The sequence below is a fragment of the Periplaneta americana genome, chromosome 5 (genome assembly GCF_040183065.1).
Source record: "Periplaneta americana isolate PAMFEO1 chromosome 5, P.americana_PAMFEO1_priV1, whole genome shotgun sequence".
In the NCBI taxonomy this organism is placed as follows: Eukaryota; Metazoa; Arthropoda; class Insecta; order Blattodea; family Blattidae; genus Periplaneta; species Periplaneta americana.
In genome coordinates, this window is record NC_091121.1 from 101,151,618 (window position 1) to 101,172,712 (window position 21,095).

Consider the following 21,095-nt stretch of genomic DNA (forward strand, 5'->3'; position numbering starts at 1 on the left):
TATATATATATTGAGAGAATTTTTCAACGACTAAATGTTTAATAGGTCAGCAACTGATTATTGAGAAATGGGTGTATGAGATTGTATTAAGACTTGTAATTATGTTCGCCCAGTGTAGTTAAAGTTTCCACCATTCAGTTATTGGTTTACTGGTTATTCAGATTATTTATAATATTTTCATTCACTTAATTTCATACCTATATGCTATTTCATTTATCATTCATGTATATTGTTATGCATTATTTGTTAATTATATCTGTTATACAAATTCACACTATTTATTTCTAAAAGTCTTCCACTGCGCGCATCCAAACATCCAATGTACCATAAATCTGGCGAATAACAGCCGCTATAAGAAGAAGTAGAGAGGATGATCGTACACCTCTCAAACTGTACGGCGACGTACCATGGACTGTGGCATATGCTCTAGCATCGCAGGCGATTGGCGCACTTCAGTGGCTGCGAGAATCTTTGCAGTGTCGACTGGAGTGTGTTGTAAACCAGACTCTTGTATTGTATTTATTAACATTCCATGGTATTCATACATGCTTACAGCTAGAATATGGAACAAGTCAAAAAACTTAATACTATTATAAAATCTTAATTTATAGTCACAGTCTAGATGAAATATATACAGACGAGATTTACAATATAGTCTACTAGTACAACACTTAGTTTTAGAAGAAGTCAATTGGAGTTAGATCTGGTGATCGAGCAGTTGACACTGAAATAGGTCTGGTTGCAAGGATTCTCGCAGCCGCCGAAGAGATGCGCCAATCACCTGGGATGCTAAAGGGTATTCGAGCAACAGTCCATGGTATGCCGCTGTTCATTTTTACCCCAACTTATTGAGAAATACCAGGCCTATAAAGGGATAATAGAAAATATACAATGGCGTGACAATGAAACAAAAAGGAGATTGCTGGAAGAAAAAATCACTTCAATTTTTCTGTGCGCCGGCTAAGTTAATTAAAATTACGTACAATTTTCTTCTGTGCTTCATACGTGATGTAGCAACATTTCCTGTTCTATTATTTGTATCTGCTTATTCTACGGGTGTTAAGTACGAAAACCTACAATAATTTGAAAAGTGGCTATGAATGTTTAAAGAGAAAGTGTACGGAAAGTCGCCAAAGCACAGTTCAAAGATCGCTAGATGTCTTATTATATAAATAGAAAAACTTTCATTTTTGTCGTTAGACGACCCTGAAAATCGCTAAATCCCTGTTTAAGCAACAAAAAAGTTAAAAGAAATTGTCTCCGAAAAACAATTAAAAGTCGCTAAATTGCCAAAGTTGATTATAAGCAAAGATGTAAATTGAAGTTCGTGTGAACATAACCTCAAATACTATTTGTCCACATTCCTCATCACTTAATTTATTTAAATCAAATCTAGGCTTCGCCAAGCCTCGTTCCTGAATGATTCTTTTTCTGTCAACATTATTTAATGTCACATTCTCTAATAAATCACTTTCAATGCCTCCAATTTCAGTGATCTGATGTAGTTATTATAATTGTTTTTTTGTTGTCTTTACCGTATTCAATCACTCAAAGGTTGGTAAAAACTCTCTCGTACTACATACCGTTATTGTAGTCACAGTATTGTCACGTGGCATTAGAGTACACCGTATCAAGAAAAATCGGTTAATAAATTCCCGTGGTTAGCGTGGTTTAACTCGTAACCGAGCTTCGTGCCACAAAAAACAACATTATGCGTGCTTAACTAATATCTATTATTGTGGTGTACCGAAGTAGCCTACATATGATATTTCCGTGCAGGAATTCTGAGTTATCATATGATATGGATCGGAGAGTGTGTTGGACATTGTGCCACTGTCACACATCTGTGACACAGTGTATGAGGGTTGGCCACTACAAGGAAACTGAGAGGTGAAACTTAAACTGAGAGGATTCAATCCGGTATCGGAATTAGAATCCGGTGTAGCTTAGTGGATAAAGTGTCAGCACGTAGAGCTGAACACCCGGATTCGAGTCCCGGTGGCGGATATAATTTTTCTCCGCTTCATTCATCCTTTATCATATAATATCTATTACTTAAACGTTCCTAACCAGATTGGTTGACTCGGCCATATGACAATATCCAAAACTGTGCCAGACTAAAGCATAAAAGTAAAGTCAAAGATAAATAAAATTAATTAATTCACAAAGTTGTTTCCAAAAAAGTAAAGAAATAGCATTTCAAAGCAATTATGGACCTAAAACAAACTCTAAACGAGTATAGGCCTATCGATAGTGTTGAACAGCAACCTTGTATGTCAAAATATTTACAGGAGAGCGAAAACATTTTCATATCTTGATAACGGACAAATATCTAACATTCATTCATTCATTCATAGTTTTCTGCTCATGACGGGTCTTTCACTGCACACTCAGCATTTTCCAACCTGTCCTATCTAAGATAATAGGTTATTTAAACAGGCCCTATCTTTATGTACAGTTTGTATCCATACTTTAACATAAGATGTGTTTGCAGAAGATTCCAAAATGTTTTTTATAGGGATAAAGTGAAATCTCATTTTGTTCATATTCTTGACATACGAGGCTTCTGTTAAACACCATCAATATGATGATGGTAATTTTACCGAATGCAGTACGTTAGTAAAGACGCGATTGTGAACCTAATTTTCACGACATTTAGCACGTCTTCCTTCCTTTTTCTCCTATCTCTTTAACTCTCATTATGTTTTACATTTGACATTGATTGATTTATGGTCATTTAACAGGCGATAATTAATTAACAACGTAAAATTTATTCTCTAAGTAGCGAAATTTACTATCGTAGGGATTCAAACTGAATGAAATGTTAACGCCACATTAGACAAATAAGCGATCAGCTTTCATTTCCCCCCTTCAGTTCCTTCACATCTCGAAAAAAGGTCCCCTAATATTGTGTAAAATATTTGACTGCTAAAGTGGCAGAATGTTGGTCCAAATACAAACAAACAGAACGACAATAATTTGTAACTGTAACGAGCACAAAAAACCTCGTTTAATTGCGAAGAGCGGGAGAATGGAGGCAGGATTGATGGACTGTAATTATGCAGGAGATGTAATATTTTCCTATTATATTACTAAAACAGATGACAAGCTCAAGCAGCCGTTTATATTAATCTTTGCAATTATGAAATCTGGAGTAAAAGGCTTTCGACAAACGAACAAGCCACCAATCTCCTCTCTTATACAGGATGGAAGTGAAATAACCCTGCTGATTTTCAGAGCGAATAGCTGATGTTGTATGTAACAAAAACGTATAAGTTAATACCATATTGGTGAAAAGTTCATAGTTTTCTCAGAAAAAAAAGTGTTTTCCCAAATGTTTAACACCCTCTTATTCGGTAACTACTGCGAGTAGAATCGTGATTTTGTCCATATCAATAGAAAATATAATATAAAATATAATATAGTATTTCAATAGCGTGGACGGTTTTCGGGTAAATTTAATTTAAAAACCACTAATTTCAAATCACTGAAAGATGCAATCAGCTTGTAACATTGTAGCCACAGAGGGAATTGAGAGGTAGTTAACCTAGGAACACAAATTATTATGATGTACCGAAGTACATATATTTCCGTTCAGGAATTCTGCGTTATCATATGATGAAAAATGGGTGAAGCGGAGAAAAATTGTCTCCGGCACCGGGACCCGAACCCGGGTTTTCAGCTCTACGTGCTAACGCTTTATTCCCTAGGCCACACCGGATTCAAGTTTCGATGTCGTATTGAATCCCTCTCAGTTTAAGGTTCACCTCTTAGTTTCCCTTTAGTGGCCAACCCTCATGCACTGTGTCACAGATGTGTAACAGTAGCACAATGTCCAACACACTATGTGCAGAGGTGCACTCACTACGAGTGACTAAGTGTCCGGGATCCGACGGAATGAACGCCGTCTTAAATCACTAAGGGTCATATTCATAGACGTTCTTAGCGCGGGCTTCCGGTGGATGGTCAGCGAACTAACGTTTTTCGTATTCATAAACCAGTGTTAGGGATATGATATGATACGATATATGATATGATATGATACGATATATGATATGATATGATATGATATGATATGATATGATATGATATGATATGATACGATATATGATATTATATGATATGATATATGATACGATATGATATGATATATGATATGATATGATATGATATGATATGATATGATATGATATGATATGATATGATATGATATGATATGATATGATATGATATGATATGATATAAATCCTGTACAAGTAATCACTCGATAGCCGAGGTCAGTTTCGCACGTTCGTAGCGGGGGCTAGCGAAATGTCTATGTATAGCACCCAAAGTTATTATTTTAAGCATATCATATTATTATGATGTACCGAAGTACATATGATATTTCCATGCAGGAATTCTGCGTCATCGTATGATGAACGATGGGTGGAGCGAAGAAAAATTCTCTCCGTCACACAGTGGTTCATTTTCCCAATTTCTTGGCCAAAACCTCTAGAGATGTTTGAATTAATTTGAATGTAACGAAGTCGAAACAAATCGTAAAAGTAACATAATTAAAGGTGGGATATACAGGTTTCAGGGTCAAAAAAGTATTTTTTTTTTAATGAAGACTCAATATTTATCTTTATGTTAGTGAAAGAATTTTGTCGTTATTTTTATTATTTTCGGAGTTATGACCATAAATGTGTAAGCGCGTCATTTATTTGCACCTACTTAGCCCTTTAAATCTGATGGTGCCACGCCCAAGCCCCTACAGTCTCGGCTGCGCGAAACGAGGAGACCGGGGCAAATTGAACGCTGCGCTTGCCGCCATATTGTTGGAGAGCAGTCAGCAGACGCATAATAGTAGTACGTAAATCACGCAATTTAACGCTGTGATGATCTAAAATTGACAGATTACGGCCATTTTCGACATTTAACGTAAAATTAGGCAGATTATGGCCATTTTCGACATTTAACGTAAAATTAGGACGAAATAAACATATTCAAAGTTTCATTGATATGCATTAGACCATTAAAGAAAAGAAAATACGTACGCAGCAATTTATAGAAAACATACTCATACATCCATAAATAGGCCTACACAATACACATTATAGATTGTATAATTTTACGATAATCAGCAAATTGTCAGGTTTCAGAGACTCTAATATTATATTAACATACATTACTCTTAGATCACAAGACATAAATACATGCACCTTGATTACACAAATTCTTATTATAATCAAATTCTTAAGTGAAATAAATATGTGATAATCAGTATAGACCTGTTGTTAAGTTTTAGAGAATCGAAAATTATATTACCGATACTTCTAGACCACAGGACATTAGGTAATCTGGCAAAATATAATGTGCGAAGTTAGCCAAATTACATTGAATTCATTCTTCAATTAATAAAGGGAATGCTATCAATTATAAAAAGTATCGGTACCGGTACCTAATAAATTGCAAACAATAGGTAATTTGAAGACCTAAAAACTAAACAATCACTTTATGCAAGATAAAAAAACCACATACTTTTCATGTGTGGATTTTTTACATACCGGTATTGTATTTTTATTTTAAATAAATAAAATAGATATATTATCATTGCTTGCGGAGTGATGGTACATAATTTTATGCACATATGTAATATCAATAAAATGCCATTCCTTGCTTTTGTTAATAAAATATATGTCCGGCAAAATGTAAAAGAGTTATTTATAGGTGAACTCTGAATCATAAGTTCACAAAGACGGCTTAGCTATTATAGCTATTTATTTATTTATTATCTGTATATTTATTTATCCATTTATGGATCTTGAATGAAAGTTTATAATCTTGCAGATAAATTCATTTACATAATAAAAACAAAAATTTATCTTTCCACTAATGTTTTAACATCTGATGTGTTAGTCTAAATAATTCACTCAGTGGGATTTCTCTACAGTCTGATAAGCAGGGAAAGGATTTATATGTAAATACATATTTACTTATAAAGCTAATATAATTTATATTTTGCATTATCTTTATGTTTCACAATGTGTAGGGTTGAAAAATCCTACTTTTATTTTCCATATTTTTCCATATTTTAGAGTTTAGTACATATTTTCGTTAATTTCCATATATTTTCCATATTTCATATAAAACAGTCCATATTATATTAGGTTTAACAATAAAACAAAACAAAATTCCATTAACTTTTAAAAATACATTTCAACAATAGAGATTTAAACACATGTTCAGTAATCCCTTTAACATCAGAGTTATTTGAAAATTAGCAGTCCTATCAACAATGGGAAAGTAAGTTACAAAACTGTATTAATTTAATTTAAAATTTTTAACAGACTTCAGTTGTGCAGCTCAACAGTTAAATGCCAGTCAGAGTACACATAGGTTCAGTTTTGTAAATCATACTATAAAGACGGTAAATATGCCAAAAGTACGTCATTCAGTCAATTTAAAATCAAAACTAACAAGTTACATTTCAGAATTTAAAGAAGATGGTTTATCAACTGACAATAAAATATTATTTTGTAATTTGTGTCAGTGTGCAGTATCATCTACACAAAAGTTCCTGGTGCAACAACACATTACAACTAGTAAACATCAGGCCAACAAACAACTAAATTCCAAGCAGAGACAATTGTTTTTAACACAACCAACAACATCGAATGTAAGATCTGAGTTTAACATCGACCTGTGCCGTTCTCTCATCTCTGCTGATATTCCTCTCTACAAACTAAAGAATAAGGTCTTCAGGGAATTCCTTGAAAAATATACTCAACATACAATCCCGGATGAGTCAACACTTAGGAAGACGTATGCTCCATCCATCTACGATGAGACAATACAGAAGATAAGAGATGAAATTAAAGATAGTTCAATTTGGGTTTCCATTGATGAGACTCCCGACAAAGAAGGTAGACTTGTTGGTAATGTAGTTATCGGTTTGTTAAGTGAACAATATTCTGAACGAATTCTTTTACATTGTGATGTTCTAGAAAAGTGCAATAACAAAACTATAGTTAAACTGTTCAACGAAGCTATGGGTATCCTGTGGCCAAAGGGTATTATGTACGATAATGTGTTATTCTTTATTAGCGATGCTGCCCCTTATATGGTCAAAGCTGGACAAGCATTATCTGTTGTATATCCTAAATTGACTCATTTTACTTGTGTGGCGCATGCATTTCATCGTGTGGCAGAAGTGGTCAGAGACAATTTCCCTAAAGTAGATTTGTTGATTTCATCAGTGAAAAAAGTATTTCTCAAAGCTCCCAGTAGAGTTAACGTGTTGAAAGAAATGTACCCTGAAATTCCATTGCCACCAAAGCCAATTTTAACTAGATGGGGTACATGGCTAGAAGCAGTTGAATATTATGCCGAACATATAGACTCTATTAACAATGTTCTCCTTGCATTGGACTCTGAAGATGCAGTCTCAATTGATACTGCGAAAACAGTTACCTGTGACATAAGTGTGAAGAATGACTTAGCTCACATTCAGCATACATTTTCATGCATCATAAAAACGCTCAAAAGTCTCCAAAATAGGCACCTTTCACTATCTGAAAGTTTTGAAATTATAAATAGTACTGTGGAACAACTGAATCGTGGTAGAGGTAAAGTTGCAGATGCAGTAAGAGCTAAGGTGGACACTGTACTTTCAAAAAACCCTGGATATGAAGAACTACAAAAGGTTGTTGCTGTGATGAGTGGTGAATCAACAGTGAAGATTAACTTGGACTTATCCCCAGCAGACATTGTGAAATTGAATTATGTACCAGTTACTTCTTGTGACGTCGAACGCTCTTTTAGTCAGTATAAATCTATCCTCAGAGACAATAGAAGAAGATTCACTTTTCAGCACTTGAAAGAAATGTTTGTAACCTATTGTTATGGTAACAGACAATAAAAATTGTGTTTTGTTGAAACTACATTGGAAGATAAGGTACGTCCATTATATTTTTTGTTTAGTTTGATTAAAATGTACCAATATTTAACGTACATAGTCATTTTTTTATAATTTTAAGTCCATATTTAATTCCATATTTTGGTAAAAATCCATGTTTAATTCCATATTTTGGTAAAAATAACTACATATATATTTACATATTTCATATATTTTTAGTCCATATAAATCCGTTCCCTGCTGATAAGTATTCTTTATTGTCGTAAACTACTGATTGATTTTTAATGATATTGATATTGTAACAACAGAGATAATATTATATCGTACCTTTTGCAAATGGGTTGGAAAATTAAACAGGGATGGTATTATCGCCGCGCTCTCGTGGTTAACATTCGGCAGGTCTTTGAGCGGCCTCGTGCATAACATTCGGCATTTGAAATTTAATTGCATTATTGTTTTCAATTTCTTGTGTCGCCGCTCCAATCACCCGCCTCAATTTCAATATTGCAACCAATAAGCTGCTTCCATTATTAAATGACACTTACTTGTCTAATCCACGTGGACTAAAACCGAGGTTGCAATGTCTTGTGCTGAGGACAAACATTAAGGTATGTGATTAAAAATTATTATTAAAGAGTTATTATTAAGAGTTAAGAAAGCCAGAGTACTCGTATATGATATAATAATAATTATACTAATAATAGCCATTTAACAATATAACAAACTAGTGCTTATTCTTATCGAGGAAGTAGACGTGACGCTTAGAGTGAAACCTACAGAGCAACAATCGGTCGGCAAAATTATGTTTTAAAAGCACACCGCACGTTATTGTATGATGCCGATATGTTAAGCATGAGTCCGCGGCGATAATATTTATCATCTTTCAAAATTCTATTGCCATTACTTTCAAACTGTTCACTAAAAACACCAGAGACAAAACGAACAATTGTATTTACCGCTCTATTTCTACCAGTAGCATGGCGGCGTAAACATGCGCAGACTGGTTTCAATTTTGGACAGCACACCAGCGCTCTGTGTGAGTCTAGTATACTATATAACGTCTTTGGCCACGCCTCATCTCACCAGTCAGTGTAATGTGGATATTTTCGCTGGTGTTTTGTGTATTCTCATACTTCTAGTGCTTCTAATCTTTGCCTTGATACCTCATATTGAATTTCTCATACCTTTATTGCAAACAGGAAGCAGAATTTTGTAGGAAGCCATCCTTTTGAAAGTTGTTGTTCTCTACTGTTGTTTGTTGATGGTGGATGCTTTCCGAGTTAATTTTTTCACTGTTGTGTAAAGAATTCTTTCTGAATTTATCTACAAAGCTTCAGAATGGGTAAACGAAAGGCTGGGTACTATACAAAGAAAAAGAAATTCGTTGGTAATCGGTTTACAAACAAAATAAGTGCAAGCGAAGAACCACGTGTTTCACCTAACCTATGCAGTGCTTCAGAAAAGAAATTTGCAGCGAATCAGGAAGAAATTGCTTGTGATGTAGATAGTGTCAACAATATTTTTAATGTAAATATACTATTTAGGACCCTAGAAAAGTGTCTGCGGTATGTTTGTGGAGCTAGTGTACATATCAATGTAAATAAAGTAGTAGGTTTAGTATGTAAAGTCAATATAGTGTGTAGTGAATGTGTAAGTGTAGAATCCTTTGACAATTGTACAAAGTTAGGCACAAAAAGTAAGATTTATTCAATAAATAGACAAGTTATATATGCTATGATAGTAACTAAACATATCTTGTCTGCTACATCTGCAGTTGCACCTGGCTGACTAGGGGACACTCTTCACTGCAAGGGGCATGTACAGTGATTGGTGCAAAATCAGGCAAAGTTCTTGATACACAAGTGTTGTCAGTATCGTGCAAGGGTTGTGATCGATGGAAAAATAAAACTGACACTGCAGCTTATAGTGAATGGTGGGAAAGTCATGAGTGTGAATGCACTATAAACCACAAAGGTTCATCTGGTAACATGGAAGTAGAGGGAATGAAACAAATTTTCAATCGCTCTCTTGCAAAACACAATGTTCGGTATGTGAACTACATAGGTGATGGAGACACGAAAAGTTATAAAGCAGTTTCAGAATCACAACCCTATGGATCTGGTGTTACCATTAAAAAAATGGAATGTGTAGGCCATGTCCAGAACAGAATGGGGACTAACCTGAGGAAAAAGAAGAAATATGGCAGGAAAAAAACTCAGTGATGGTAAACCAATTGGTGGTAAAAACAGACTTACTGATGCTGTTATTAACACACTAACTGTGTATTATGGGAATGCTATAAGGGCAAATAGTGAGTCTGTTGATGCTATGAGACAGGCTATATGGGCCATTTGGTATCACAAAAGTTCAACTGACAGCAATTCTGTTCATAACTTCTGCCCTAAAGGTGAAGATTCATGGTGTCCCTATCAATGGGCAGTACATGAGGGCACCATCAGCCAGTACCGGCATAAAAACAATTTACCACTTGCCATCATGAACACCATAAAGCCAGTATTTAAACCTTTGGTTAGTACTGAGTTGCTAAACAGATGTGTTTGTGGATTTACTCAAAATAATAACGAATCGTTGAACTCTAAAATTTGGAAAATTTGCCCCAAAACGAGTTTTGCTGGTAGAAGAATAGTGGAAATTGCTGTTTATGATGCTACCATGACCTTCAATGATGGTATGCAAGCAAGAATGAAGGTGCAACAGAGGCTTGGTATCGTTCCTGGAAAGTACTGCCAGGCTTCAGTGAATGAACTGAATGAGAATCGTTTCCGCTCCGCCAACAAAAGGGTCCTGGAATCAACAAAGGAGGCAAGAAGATGCAGAAAGAAGGAGCGACTGGAAGAGGAATCCAGAAAGGCCAATGAGGAAGATCTAGTTTATGCAGCAGGAGAATTTTAATATCTTCCCACACATTAGGTATGTTTACTGCTCATTTCCTACAACTTTTATTTTTCAGAACCGTTTTAATGATAACTCGACAAGTTTTTAAGATATTGCAGTGAAATTTTGTATGCAACTCTCTTTCATACTTGTGAACAATACTACCTACAGTCATTGCTTAGATATCTATAGTTTATTTTTAAAAATAAAAATGTATGCAAAAATAGATAAAAATTTGAACTTCTCAGAAGAAATTGAAATTAAAAATGTTTGTGTGCAGATATTTCAATGATTGTAGGTAGTTTTGTTTATATGACATTTACTAATAATTAAAAAAAAAGAATGACTAAAAAATATTCATATTTATGGAAATTATCTTTAAAATACCAAATCAGTGCACTAGAAACAACAACTTAATTCTGATGATGATTATTAATATTAGCAATAGTTACAAAAAATTTGAAAATGGTGTAGAATAGTAGAAGTAGTGAGTATTGAGCATACCAAAATAGAAGGTGAAAGAATGAATTGTTACTGAGAAAAAAATTTATATAAATTGTAGTCATTTTAGTACTGAAACCTGTATATCCCCCCTTAAGAATTAAATACCTAATAAATTCAAATAAATAGCTATAGTAAATGCTTTTTGGCTTGGATGATCATTTCATTGCTTCTTAGAGTATTCAAAGTTATAGTCTATTTTATTTATATATGCATGTATCTATATATTATATGTATAATATGTGTATAGTACAATAATTCTCTCACTCGTTAGCATCATAGGCTGCGGAGATAAGGGAGTCATCTTCATCAGAGCCCTGAGTGAACACATCTAAATGTGTAGATGCATCTGGAGCTGAGAGAAGTGATATTACATTTGCCGACAAACGCTTTAGTTTCTTTCTTGGGACTTTCAATATTCTTTATGAAGTATGGTCCAACAATACCTGCAGATCAGTTTCAGCAGACTTTCCTGTTATTTGAATGGCATTGGTATCGGGATAGCATGTCTTTTGTACTTCTAACACCGTTCTGTATTCCAGGAAAATGTAGGCGTTAGATTTTTAGCCTCGGACCTAATCTGGTTAGAATGGAATTTTGTTAATTGAACTTCAACTGGAATGGACAATGTTTTTACTCCAGATAGAGGTATACAATACTCTGAACTTAATTTATAAGCTTTTTGCATTTTGACGTACAGGTTGGTGTTGAAAATAAATTGTACATCTTTTATTGCAACAGCAATATAAATCTCTCCTACTTCACGAAGACTCATTTGCGTGGCATATACGAATTCTGAAGGACCTATGTTTTGTCTTAATCCCTGTGCTTTTCGGCTTTTATAACGTTCACCGCTTTGCTAAATTCTAGTAATGGACGCTCGACTCTCTATTGCGTTTCAGTAACGCATATTGGAAAACTCGTAGTTTTTCAAGCCATTTCTTATTCTGTGGCAGGAATCTTTCAACTGTCCTATTTGACAGTTGCCATCTGGTTTTAAAATTATATATTAAATGTTTTAATACATTTTTAGTTCATCGGATGATGTTGCAGGAGAATCGGTTATGATTCTTATGCGTTCTCTTAAATAATCATACTTTTCTTCAAATTAGATGATGAACGTTCCTGTAGTATAGTGAACATTCACGCCTAGTGAAGTTTATATGATGACTTTCATATCCTGAAAGGAATTACAGAAATAATTAAAATTTTAATAAATTGATGAAGGATTAATATACGACACAACAATTTTTTTTTGGCAACGTATTTCATAGGTATGCAAAATGAAATAATGCACAAGAAAGCTAAAGGTTTTACCTATTCTTCGACATTGGAACCAAGTCTCTCGACATATTTCTCCCATCGTGACACTTTTCAGTACATCTCGTTCATAAAACTCCGTTTTTTTTTGGGCGTATAGTCATCTGCGCACGACTGATTTCACTTCTTCATCCAAACCGAAGCATTGTCCTCCTAGGAATTTTCTTCATTGGTCCGAAGAGGTGAAAGTGAGACGGTGCAAGGTCTGGACTGTAGGGTGGGTGATTGCCGCCTTAGTGATACTTCTGACATTGAGTGGTGTTGCAGCGGAACGCGCTTCGTCGGCAGACTTTTTCGAAGAACCTGCAGCAACTGGAGATGTTGCTATGGTCCAGACAATCAAACGCCATACACTTCCAATATTTCCCTGTGGATTTCATTCCAATGTTTTGTTTTTCGCAAAAAAAAAAAAAAAAACGGACTACATCCCGCTGCCCTTCACAAGTGAACGATGGTAGAAAATGCGTCATTTTACTCAGTAGTCACAACTCATTTCGCCAGGGTGACATATAATCGAATCATTGCTGTATGTAGTGCAAGTTTCAAACTAACTATCTGCCAAATTTGAACGTCCTAACCAAAATAGTATTCCGTTAAATAATTGTTGTGCGTTACCTTCCGATCACCTCATGTATTACAACGCAAAGACGTTGTGCGCACTTCAAAACTAAATTCGAGCTAGTGGGCCCAGTGGCAGTTGGGGGCAGACTTTCTTCATTGGTACCTGGAAAGCATCCTCATAAGTATGATATGTAATGAGAAACTTGACAGGACCTCGCAGGACCGATAACTTTTAACCTCCGTGAATCCGCCGCTTTCACATTTTCAACCACAATCAACGTGATTATGTTATTTAATATCTAAATGCCGTTATTTAATTAGGTAATTAATAAAAACTATGTTAAACTATATTACACACCTCCAGGAATCGAATCCATGCTTATTTATAAAACTTCAAAAACGACTTTTCTTTCACCACGCAAACTCAGCAACTGCATTGTCCAAGAGAGACGCATTTTCAGCCACGTATTTACAAGTACAGGACTGGAGATGGGAGATAAGATATACGATGTCTACATGCCCTGTCCTTCCTCTTCAACTTAAGACAAAAACCAACCCTCCCCTACATGTTTCAGTTTTGGAGTTTTGGCCAGGAATTCGGGAAAATGAACCACGGGACCGGAACCCGGGTTTTCAGCTCTATGTGCTGACGCTTTATCCACTAAGCCACGTCGGATTCCAGTTACGATGCCGGATTGAATACTTCTCAGTGTAAGTTCCACCTCTCAGTTCCCCTTTTGTGCCATGCACTGTGTCACAGATGTGTGACAGTGGCACAATGTCCAACACACTATGTGCAGAGAATTTTCCTCCGCTCCACCCATCCTTCATCACTAGAAAGACACACCTGAATTCGTTGACCTCTTACATCTGTATTGCGAGAAGAAAAGAGGAGCGTCGGTGAAGTTGCCAGACTGCTGAAACTTCCAACTTAATTTTCTAATTAACAGTGTATTTAATCACAAAACATAATGTGGGATTTCTATTCATTTAAGTGTACCCTATGGTCCTCTTCAATTTGCAGGATTATTTCACTTTCGCCTTGTATACAAGCATCACACTACGAATTCGATACGGTTTCCATAAACCCGAGTCGTACTCAACACACAGACACGAGGAAGTAACTTCAGAAATAGATTCCGAGGTTGGCACAGATGTGAATGTTACAGACAACCTGACAGGCTTGTTATGAAGAATGTATACAACGAGCACTTTACACACTTGCGGTTCCATCAAATATGTAACGAATTGGCTGTGTATATGATCTCTCTCTGATGTGAACCGAATGAATATTTGATCAAACTGACCTGCCTGATCTTTACCTTTCATTTCGCAAAAACGACAAAATATTGATTTCAACAACACTGAACTTTCAATGTAAAGAAACAACAGCTGAAAGATATTGAAGTAGTTGCCCCTGATGCAAGTAAAACAACAATAACGTATTGTAATCAGTTTCGGCCAAGTAAATTATATTATACTAGTCTATATTTTACGTAAATCACACGCAATTTACATAAAGTAAAAAAACTAATTTTTGCACTATTTCCTATGCGGCGTATTACATTATTTTCATGGAAGTAAATAAGACATATCTCACTTTGAGAGAAAAACAGAAGTTAAGAGTGTTTGAGAATAAGGTGCTTAGGATTTGGGGCTAAGAGGGATGAAATTACAAGAGAATGGAGAAAGTTATACAATGCAGAACTGCACGTATTGTATCCTTCACCTGACATAATTAGGAACATTAAATCCAGACGTTTGAGATGAGTAGGGCATGTAGCACGTATGGGCAAATCCAGAAATGCATATAGTGTGTTAGTTGGGAGACCGGAGGAAAAAAGACCTTTGGGGAGGCCGAGACGTAGATGGGAAGATAATATCAAAATGGATTTGAGGGAGGTGGGATACGATTGTAGAGACGGGATTAATATTGCTCAGAATAGGAACCGATGGCGGGCTTATGTGAGGGCAGCAATAACCCTCCGAGTACCTTAAAAGCTATTTGTAAGCAAGTCGTAGTCTATATTCCAGAAGCTATACACATTGCTTACGTAATTCGATTGAGTCATTCAGAAATTTTCCTTACGATTGCATCGGTCGTCACTCCTGATCACATGTGTTACGTGCTTCCTCCAATTCAACGCAGCAGAACAAATACAATACTGCAGCCGAAGTGCCCGCAGTCAGCATATTGTATCTCACAAGTGAAGAAGTAAAAATGACGAAAATAAAGCAATCGGTGATCCTTCAATCCCGAGATCCCATGAATGGGATGGCTCTTTATTGAAATGCTGAATAAGAGGTATGTCTGGAAATTTCAGTTCGTCTTAACATTCAAATGTGTATTGGTGTGAGACGTTTTAAATCAGCATTATCATTATCATTATTATTATTATTGTTATTTTCTTTCTTTCTTTCTTTCTTTCCCTCCCCTAGTTTAACCTCTCCCTTGTAGGTTCATTTACACGACCCACGCCACACGGGTCTTACAGGGCCGCGACCTGTCGGGAGAGGAATTAAACTGTGGATCACATACATACTTTTTTGACCACACAAGGACATGGAGGGCATCCCCGGACGAGGGATCAGCTCAGTGCCAGGGCCATCTCCGATACAACACAAACATTTAAGACATTACACAGCATTCACTCACACATATGAAAGGATTAAGGGAAGGATCGCCGTCCATGGCCGGACTTTCAAGAGGTACAATCCCGGCATTTGCCTGGAAATAACTGAGGAAACCATGAAAAACCTCAGGATTGCCGGCCCCTGGGATCGAACCCCGGACCTCCCGAATGCAAGGCCAGCCCTCTACCACTCCGCTAGCCCGCTCGATTATTATTATTATTATTATTATTATTATTATTATTATTATTATTATTATTATTATTAAAATCTAAAGTCACTTTTTTAATAATGTAATATTTTCAGAAATTTAAGGTTATATTATAGTTCAATTTTCTGTGATTTTTAGGTCATCAACTTCCAAGCTCTAGTAACAACAATAACAATAATAATAATAATTATTATTATTATTATTATTATTAAAGTAACAATAACTGTAATAATTTTTATTATAGCTTAGCGTTGAATACGGCACTGCGAGGACATTCAGCAACTCCATAAACTTTATTGTGATGTACCGAAGTACGTATGATATTTCCGTGCAGGAATTCTGACCTGAAAACCCGGGTCCCGGTGCCGGAGAGAATTTTTCTCCGTTCCACCTATCCTTCTTCCATAAACTTTATTACTATTACGTAGAAACCTTAATTATTAAGTATTAAGCTCGTGTTTAGGATTTTGGCTGTATTAAAAGCTATCAACAAAGAAGCTAAATTATTCAGGTCACAGCATAAACGAGGAGCAAACTTTAGTTAGTAACAATATTTTATGGCGTTTTTATTATAAGGATATCTTTTAAAATGTCGTACATGTGCTTCAATCTTTGAAATGTTGCTAATAGGGACGCCTATACACACATAAGAAGCTCCTAAGTGAATTTTAAAAAGAGAAACTAAACTGCGAAACAAAATAAATCGGAAATACATTATTTTTGCAATCTTAATCTTTAGTATATAGGCTTTCATGGCCTATATCAATGTAACAAGGATTTTCTGAGATGAAGAGTCTGCTGGTAGCAACATCTCCAGTAGACCACGGTCTCTCAGTCAGGAAATCCTTGTTCAATTAGTTCTCTAGTTTTTCGGATGTCACTATAAGTCTTCGAAGACAATGACTAAATCTAATATTAATAAATTTATCAATATAAATGAAAGAATATTTTCGATCTAAAACATTTGTGACTGTTGCGTTATTGTTATTTCAAACTTTGACCACGCACTACAACAAAATAATATTTTTTCAATTTCTTTGATAATATACTCGTAATTCAATTCGTGGCTGCGCGGACACAAGGGACTAAGTCACCAAAACTAAGTTTTGAGATAATTTCAAAAAACACTTTCCCGAATAATGTAGGATCGCTGAAACAATTTCTTAACTCCATATGCGCAATTCTCTTTCATCTTCAATTACAAACCTATGACTTAGCACATTCTACACAATGTTCTTGTCATATTTCTTCTACCGAAATGTTGACTTAACTCAGTTGTGGCTTAAAGGTGAATTATCCCCTTTTGTCCGCGCACCCACAAATTATAACGCGACAGACTATATCAAGCCATTAGAGAAGCCTCCAAAAATTATTTCACTTATAAGAAATTTTCTTACAAATTTGCTACAAACTTATCTTGGTATTACTCGTCACTTTTTCATTTCGACATGCACTGAAAAGGCGAAACATTAACTTCTCCGTGAAACATCATACGGAAAAAAAATATTATTATGTAGGTCTACAATAAGTTTTTAAACCTTAAATACGATACAGTATTAATCTCAATAAATTGTTGAAATTATTCAAATCAGCTATACTGAAAACCAGATTTGCATAATACTGTACACGTCACTGTTCGTTAACAGAAAACCACAATAAATTCAAGCCACACGGAGTTTGTGTACTCTCAATGTTGGGTCACTGACGTCTTGTCAGCCCGGTTGAGATATATGGATATAAGTGGAAAAATTGAGCGGTGTCTGGTACGTTCCTGGGTAGCTCAATCAGTAGAGCGTTGGCGCGCTCAGCCAAAAGTCCCGGGTTCGATACCCGGCCCCGGAACAACCCTTTTATCGGTGCCCTGTGTTTTGTATTGTCTATATGTTAATTCCATTTTCCGTTCATCGCCATTGTTACCCATAAGTAAACAAAACTTTTCACGTTGTTCAGTGCTCGACCTTCGTATGTCCAAGCCTTCTGTTTACTGTAAACCATCTTAAACGATACTCGGGTAATCCCACGTTTCGGTATCACGAACATAATGGTCATCCGATTGTGTTGGCTGTATCATAGCACTATCAATTACTACTCGATTGTATCGTCTGTATCCTAGCCATGTACAGTACGATTATTTAGTCCTGACACTCGCCGACTATGTGCGCCTGGGTCAGGAAAGTCCATTAAGTTACGCCAAGGTGTGTTCAGATTAGCTTGCTTTCAGAGCGATCGGATGTTACGCATGCGGTAGAGCTGTGTGTTTCCAGTCCAGTTAAGCTGTACTGCATTTCTTTACTGACGGTTCGCTCTTATCTCTACTCCGGAACTCTCCCCACTACACCTATTATTTCCCCTCTTTCGCGTCGCTGAAATGTCAGGACTAAATAATCGGCCTGTGCATCGTTCGTATTCGGTTTAGAATCACTTTAATTTTAATTCCGTCACTAATTTTACAAAATCCCGATTTGTAACTGAATTAGGCCTACTATAATGAAAATGGAAAAACTAATTCAGTCCAACAAAGCTGTCGAAGGCTGGCACAATAAGTTCCAAAATGCAGTGTATGCACTTCAACCTTCACTCTGAAAATTTATAGATACGCTCAAAGCAGAACAACATAACAATGGACAAAGTATTACAAGGCAGAAGAATGTGAGACCAGTCCTGAACAATAAGTATATTAATAATCAGAAGCGACTACTAACTGGTAGTGCAAAGATATGAAGAGTACAAAGATGGCGGACGCATGGATATTTACCTAAGGGATGTAGCGTACACACTGAAGTTCAATCCAAGCGAAAACTGTGAAAAAACTAAAAGCGAAAACGATCATGAATAACTTGTGCTTATGCCAAATACGTATTCAAACAGCGAAAATAAAATTCAGTAAACAATTTTGTCTTCTTTCATTCTGACTGAAGAAATGAGTTACCGATTTCAGTTACCGAAAAATCATGACTCATATGTGCTAAATAACCTAAAAATTCTTACCAATATCCAGTAACCGAAATACGACTTTCAGCGAAAAACGTGACCCAAATGTCAGATACCAATGAATCTGTGACCCATACATATATTGACCGAAAAACATCGACCAAAGTCTCTGTGAATCAATCTATCAACAAGGAGACACTTTTTACGCAACACTCTTTGCTACTGACCCTATTTTTTTTATAATGCATCAGTTATTTTATTCGCACACATATTACAGTAATGTGCCTCTCTTCGACATTTCTGTATTATATTATTATTTGCCACACCTGTGGAGTAACGGTCAGCGCGTCTGGCCGCGAAACCAGGTGGCCCGGGTTTGAATCCCGGTCGGGACAAGTTACCTGGTTGAAGTTTTTTCCGGGGTTTTCCCTCAACCGAATACGATCAAATGCTGGGTAACTTTCGGTGCTGGACCCCGGACTCATTTCACCAGCATTATCACCTTCATTTCATTCAGACGCTAAATAACCTAGATGTTGATACAACGTCGTAAAATAACCCAATAAAAATTACATTATTATCTGTATTTTGACGCGTAAAAACATAAACAACAACTAACTTGAACAAATTGTTACAATGCGGCCGTGTAATTCAGCGTAGCTTCCGTCTCGTAGAAACTCAGCTGGACTATGACACGTCGTGCTCCGTAAGCTGTAGGGAACATTAAAGCGCGCACTAATTTGAAGAGAGAGAAAACATTAACCGCACAGACTTGGCAGAGGTTATGGTCTCTAGAGATATCTTAAATAGTTACCGTCTAATCCATTCCAAGCATGCTTTAAAGATGAACATCCATCTCAAACATACGAACTTAACTGAAAAATAAATAATATTGCAGAACCAAGATTAAAATTATTCTTGTGAAAACGGAACAAATTAAATTACTTTTAAAGCTACCATTCGATGGACCATCGCATATAATTAGGGAAAAACAGGCAAATACGGACACCATAAGGCATTTTACTCTATATCTTGCACTTGAGTAATGATAACAGCTTGAAAATCTAAAACATTTTAGAATATATCTATTTTAAAATGTATAACCGATTCAAATGTTAAAATTATTCTTTTATGTCGTATTATATGCTTTTTACTAGAACGTTACAAGTGCCCATATAGTCTGCACTGTAAGTATAATATGAGCACATATGATGGTAATATGGGCAGTATAGGAATTAAATGAATTTTAAAATTTTCAAGGATATATTTAATAAAAGAAACATGTATTTAATCTTTCTACACTAGTTATTCATAGAACAACATTATTGGTGAAGTAACACAACATTGAGAAAATAAAAAAATATATATATATGTAAACACAGACTACATTAAAAATTGATTTAACACATTCAATGAGAAAGAAAGACTACGAAAAATACTTTAAGTAGTCACAAATGTTATTTTAAATGATATAAATCCCTAAAAGACAAAGAACAAGAGCAAAAGAAGCCACAATAATGTTCTAAATTTATTTCGTGAAGTCGTCACAGAAAAATGAATCACTTTTCATCTCAATACATTCTTCATTGTACCAAAAAACGCATGATCCTTCACACTGTACTCGCTTTTCTCCATTTTGCTCAGTATAAGAATCTCCTATACATGCAGGATAAATACAAGAAGCATTAGTTGAAGAAGATACGTCCGTATTCAAATGCTTTCAAATTGCTAAATTTATTGACTCCTGTTGCCATTCTTTTAGTAACTTCAGAAAAACAAATGAAAACAAAGAAAAATATTCTAGTTTTTGTGGAAGAAAACGTTCCATTTCTATAAACTAAATTTTATATATCATTTGTATTATAATCAATAAAATTAGATCAATGAACATAAACAAATATTATACGAATATCCTGGTATTGAGAAGGAAGTTACAAAATAATGGAATATTATTTTTTTAATTGAAATGAAAAGTTAGAATAAGTAGGACTTAGTATTTGACAATAATTTAGATCATTAAGAGTATACGAGTAAATTTCAATTATATAAATGACATTTACCTCTTAAAATTCCATTCTATAGAAAAATATTAATGAATGATTTAAAAAATAGCATTCAATGCTTTTGCCCATAATACCCTGAATG

The 21,095-nt window shown here is 35.4% G+C and overlaps 1 protein-coding gene across 3 annotated transcripts in view; it reads right to left on the minus strand.

The window, feature by feature from the left end:
* Positions 1-21,095, minus strand: part of Mctp (multiple C2 domain and transmembrane region protein) — a 1,238,231-nt gene that overhangs the window by 1,129,686 nt on the left and 87,450 nt on the right. The window lies entirely within an intron of this gene.